The sequence below is a fragment of the Taudactylus pleione genome, unplaced genomic scaffold (genome assembly GCF_031769625.1).
Source record: "Taudactylus pleione unplaced genomic scaffold, aTauple2 ptg001022l, whole genome shotgun sequence".
Lineage (NCBI taxonomy): Eukaryota > Metazoa > Chordata > Amphibia > Anura > Myobatrachidae > Taudactylus > Taudactylus pleione.
Genome location: NW_028285423.1, coordinates 107,191 through 113,190, shown reverse-complemented (window position 1 = coordinate 113,190; position 6,000 = coordinate 107,191). Strand labels below are relative to the sequence as shown.

The window sequence follows — 6,000 nt, the reverse complement described above, 5'->3', positions numbered from 1 at the left end:
TCAGCTGGTCTGTCTTCTTCTGTGCACATGGGGTCTGAACTAGTCCGTCGTGCACGTGCGCAGCGTCGGGCAGCCTGCGGGGTGTACGCTGCACACGCTGGGCCTCAGTCGGCCTGCAGGGTGTACGTTGAGCCTCGGTCGGCCAGCGGGGTGTACGCTGCGCACGCTGGGCCTCGGTCGGCCTGCGGGGTGTACGCTGCGCACGCTGGGCCTCAGTCGGCCTGCAGGGTGTACGTTGAGCCTCGGTCGGCCAGCGGGGTGTACGCTGCGCACGCTGGGCCTCGGTCGGCCTGCGGGGTGTACGCTGCGCACGCTGGGCCTCAGTCGGCCTGCAGGGTGTACGTTGAGCCTCGGTCGGCCAGCGGGGTGTACGCTGCGCACGCTGGGCCTCGGTCGGCCTGCGGGGTGTACGCTGCGCACGCTGGGCCTCGGTCGGCCTGCAGGGTGTACACTGTGCACGCTGGGCCTTGGTCGGCCTGCGGGGTGTACGCTGCGCACGCTGGGCCTCAGTCGGCCTGCAGGGTGTACACTGTGCACGCTGGGCCTTGGTCGGCCTGCGGGGTGTACGCTGCGCACGCTGGGCCTCAGTCGGCCTGCAGGGTGTACACTGTGCACGCTGGGCCTCAGTCGGCCTGCAGGGTGTACGCTGCGCACGCTGGGCCTCGGTCGGCCTGCAGGATGTATGCTGCGCGCGCTGGGCCTTGGTCGGCCTGCAGGGTGTACGCTGCGCACGCTGGGCCTCGGTCGGCCTGCAGGATGTATGCTGCGCGCGCTGGGCCTTGGTCAGACGATAGTTAATCACACTGACTGAGGTCTCTCTGTAAATGCTCCAGTCCCTGCCTGCTGCAAACAGTCGGCGAGCCACAATTGGTCACAGCCAAGGATCACGTGTCAGGCTCCACCAATAGGGGGCTCTGAGGGACATTGTGCCTCTGTCAAACCGCGCAACAGACTGTACCACACAACCTGCAAACACTGGGGGTGGACGGGACATACCATATGGCAGCATAGTCCAGCCCGGCAACAGATCATACCATTGTGTAGGAGGGGGGTGCATACAGTGAGGTAGCGCCAGAGGAGCGACAGAACGGCAGCAGCGGTGCATATATATGGAGCGCATAATACTATTACTCAGCGTTACCCACATTCGCCGCCTAGCGCAGCCGCCTGCACCGTCTTCTACCCTTCTGACAGAATGGTACGGTCCTAGCGGCTGTCGGAGAGGAAGACAAGGGAGGGACTAGGAGTGCAGGAGGGCGGGCCCTGCCCTTCCCCGTCCCTCATTGGACGCCAGCCCTGTTCTCGCTCACGTGCGGGCTCGTTCATGTACGTGTAGCGTCACAGCGTGCGTGCGTCCCCTGGTCGGCTTCTGATTGGCGGAGAGCGATCAGCGGCGAGGTCGGTGGGCGGGGCGCGGGTGACATAGAAGCGGGGAGGAGGGGCCGCGGCGGGAGCGAGCACTCAGCGGCGCCATTTTGTGGAAAACAAACGGACACAACCGGAAAGCGAAACGGGATAGGTGAGAACCGGAGGCTGGCGAGGAGCACTGGTCGAGAGGGGCACCGTGACTTTCTGAGCGAGGGTGAGGAGGGCTCCGGAGCCGCCAGAGGTGAGGGCGGGACATGAGGCCTGCGTGTAGCCGGGCTCCTATCCTGACACCCCGTCAGCGTCCACCTAGCCCCTCCCCGTCCCGGCTACGGCGTCCCAAACCCCCCTCCTTCATGTACACATAATTCCCTGCCCCCATGTACATCCCTAATGTACTCATACTCCCTGCCCCCCATGTATACCCCAGTGTACTCACACCTGCTCCCCCATGTACAGCCAAATGTACTCACACCCCCTGCCCCCCATGTACACCCAAATGTACACACCCCCTGCCCCCCATGTACACCCCAAAGTACTCACCACCTGCCCCCCAATGTACTAACACCACCTGCCCCCCATGTACACCCCAATGTACTCTACCCTGGCCCCTGATGTACACACAGATGCACTCACCCCTGACCCCCATGTACACCCCCATGTACTTGCACCCCCTGCCTCCCATGTACTTGCACCCCCTGCCTCCCATGTACTTGCACCCCCTGCCCCACATGTACTTGCACCCCCTGCCCCCCATTGTACACCCAGATGCACTCGCACCATCTGCCCCCCAATGTACACCCCAAAGTACTCTACCCTGGCCCCTGATGTACACCCAGATGCACTCACCCCTGACCCCCATGTACACCCAAATGTACTCACACCCCCTGCCCCCCATGTACTCACACCCCCTGCCCCTGTGTACTCAAACCCCCTGCCCCCCATGTACACCCCAATGTACTCTACCCTGCCCCTGATGTACACACAGATGCACTCACCCCTGACCCCCATGTACACCCCCATGTACTTGCACCCCCTGCCTCCCATGTACTTGCACCCCCTGCCCCACATGTACTTGCACCCCCTGCCCCCCATTGTACACCCAGATGCACTCGCACCATCTGCCCCCCATGTACTCGCACCATCTGCCCCCCAATGTACACCCCAAAGTACTCTACCCTGGCCCCTGATGTACACCCAGATGCACTCACCCCTAACCCCCATGTACACCCAAATGTACTCACACCCCCTGCCCCCCATGTACTCACACCCCCTGCCCCTGTGTACTCAAACCCCCTGCCCCCCATGTACACCCCAATGTACTCTACCCTGGCCCCTGATGTACACCCAAATGTACACACCCCCTGCCCCCCATGTACTCACCACCTGCCCCCCAATGTACTCACACCCCCTGCCCCCCATGTACACCCAAATGTACACACCCCCTGCCCCCCATGTACACCCCAAAGTACTCACCACCTGCCCCCCAATGTACTAACACCACCTGCCCCCCATGTACACCCCAATGTACTCTACCCTGGCCCCTGATGTACACACAGATGCACTCACCCCTGACCCCCATGTACACCCCCATGTACTTGCACCCCCTGCCTCCCATGTACTTGCACCCCCTGCCTCCCATGTACTTGCACCCCCTGCCCCACATGTACTTGCACCCCCTGCCCCCCATTGTACACCCAGATGCACTCGCACCATCTGCCCCCCAATGTACACCCCAAAGTACTCTACCCTGGCCCCTGATGTACACCCAGATGCACTCACCCCTGACCCCCATGTACACCCAAATGTACTCACACCCCCTGCCCCCCATGTACTCACACCCCCTGCCCCTGTGTACTCAAACCCCCTGCCCCCCATGTACACCCCAATGTACTCTACCCTGCCCCTGATGTACACACAGATGCACTCACCCCTGACCCCCATGTACACCCCCATGTACTTGCACCCCCTGCCTCCCATGTACTTGCACCCCCTGCCCCACATGTACTTGCACCCCCTGCCCCCCATTGTACACCCAGATGCACTCGCACCATCTGCCCCCCATGTACTCGCACCATCTGCCCCCCAATGTACACCCCAAAGTACTCTACCCTGGCCCCTGATGTACACCCAGATGCACTCACCCCTAACCCCCATGTACACCCAAATGTACTCACACCCCCTGCCCCCCATGTACTCACACCCCCTGCCCCTGTGTACTCAAACCCCCTGCCCCCCATGTACACCCCAATGTACTCTACCCTGGCCCCTGATGTACACCCAAATGTACACACCCCCTGCCCCCCATGTACTCACCACCTGCCCCCCAATGTACTAACACCACCTGCCCCCCATGTACACCCCAATGTACTCTACCCTGGCCCCTGATGTACACACAGATGCACTCACCCCTGACCCCCATGTACACCCCCATGTACTTGCACCCCCTGCCTCCCATGTACTTGCACCCCCTGCCCCACATGTACTTGCACCCCCTGCCCCCCATTGTACACCCAGATGCACTCGCACCATCTGCCCCCCAATGTACACCCCAAAGTACTCTACCCTGGCCCCTGATGTACACCCAGATGCACTCACCCCTGACCCCCATGTACACCCAAATGTACTCACACCCCCTGCCCCCCATGTACTCACACCCCCTGCCCCTGTGTACTCAAACCCCCTGCCCCCCATGTACACCCCAATGTACTCTACCCTGCCCCTGATGTACACACAGATGCACTCACCCCTGACCCCCATGTACACCCCCATGTACTTGCACCCCCTGCCTCCCATGTACTTGCACCCCCTGCCCCACATGTACTTGCACCCCCTGCCCCCCATTGTACACCCAGATGCACTCGCACCATCTGCCCCCCATGTACTCGCACCATCTGCCCCCCAATGTACACCCCAAAGTACTCTACCCTGGCCCCTGATGTACACCCAGATGCACTCACCCCTGACCCCCATGTACACCCAAATGTACTCACACCCCCTGCCCCCCATGTACTCACACCCCCTGCCCCTGTGTACTCAAACCCCCTGCCCCCCATGTACACCCCAATGTACTCTACCCTGGCCCCTGATGTACACCCAAATGTACACACCCCCTGCCCCCCATGTACTCACCACCTGCCCCCCAATGTACTAACACCACCTGCCCCCCATGTACACCCCAATGTACTCTACCCTGGCCCCTGATGTACACACAGATGCACTCACCCCTGACCCCCATGTACACCCCCATGTACTTGCACCCCCTGCCTCCCATGTACTTGCACCCCCTGCCCCACATGTACTTGCACCCCCTGCCCCCCATTGTACACCCAGATGCACTCGCACCATCTGCCCCCCAATGTACACCCCAAAGTACTCTACCCTGGCCCCTGATGTACACCCAGATGCACTCACCCCTGACTCCCATGTACACCCAAATGTACTCACACCCCCTGCCCCCCATGTACTCACACCCCCTGCCCCTGTGTACTCAAACCCCCTGCCCCCCATGTACACCCCAATGTACTCTACCCTGCCCCTGATGTACACACAGATGCACTCACCCCTGACCCCCATGTACACCCCCATGTACTTGCACCCCCTGCCTCCCATGTACTTGCACCCCCTGCCCCACATGTACTTGCACCCCCTGCCCCCCATTGTACACCCAGATGCACTCGCACCATCTGCCCCCCATGTACTCGCACCATCTGCCCCCCAATGTACACCCCAAAGTACTCTACCCTGGCCCCTGATGTACACCCAGATGCACTCACCCCTGACCCCCATGTACACCCAAATGTACTCACACCCCCTGCCCCCCATGTACTCACACCCCCTGCCCCTGTGTACTCAAACCCCCTGCCCCCCATGTACACCCCAATGTACTCTACCCTGGCCCCTGATGTACACCCAAATGTACACACCCCCTGCCCCCCATGTACTCACCACCTGCCCCCCAATGTACTAACACCACCTGCCCCCCATGTACACCCCAATGTACTCTACCCTGGCCCCTGATGTACACACAGATGCACTCACCCCTGACCCCCATGTACACCCCCATGTACTTGCACCCCCTGCCTCCCATGTACTTGCACCCCCTGCCCCACATGTACTTGCACCCCCTGCCCCCCATTGTACACCCAGATGCACTCGCACCATCTGCCCCCCATGTACTCGCACCATCTGCCCCCCAATGTACACCCCAAAGTACTCTACCCTGGCCCCTGATGTACACCCAGATGCACTCACCCCTGACCCCCATGTACACCCAAATGTACTCACACCCCCTGCCCCCCATGTACTCACACCCCCTGCCCCTGTGTACTCAAACCCCCTGCCACCCATGTACACCCCAATGTACTCTACCCTGGCCCCTGATGTACACCCAAATGTACACACCCCCTGCCCCCCATGTACTCACCACCTGCCCCCCAATGTACTAACACCACCTGCCCCCCATGTACACCCCAATGTACTCTACCCTGGCCCCTGATGTACACACAGATGCACTCACCCCTGACCCCCATGTACACCCCCATGTACTTGCACCCCCTGCCTCCCATGTACTTGCACCCCCTGCCCCACATGTACTTGCACCCCCTGCCCCCCATTGTACACCCAGATGCACTC

The 6,000-nt window shown here is 61.2% G+C and overlaps 1 protein-coding gene across 2 annotated transcripts in view; it reads left to right on the top strand.

Moving 5' to 3' along the window:
* Positions 1–1,428: 1,428 nt before the first annotated feature.
* The window catches only part of CNOT1 (CCR4-NOT transcription complex subunit 1), a 90,398-nt gene continuing 85,826 nt past the window's right edge, over positions 1,429–6,000 (top strand). For both annotated transcript variants that reach the window (XM_088461170.1, XM_088461169.1), the window contains exon 1: positions 1,429–1,609. The gene's annotated coding sequence lies outside the window, so the exon portion shown is untranslated. The remainder of the gene's footprint in view (positions 1,610–6,000) is intronic.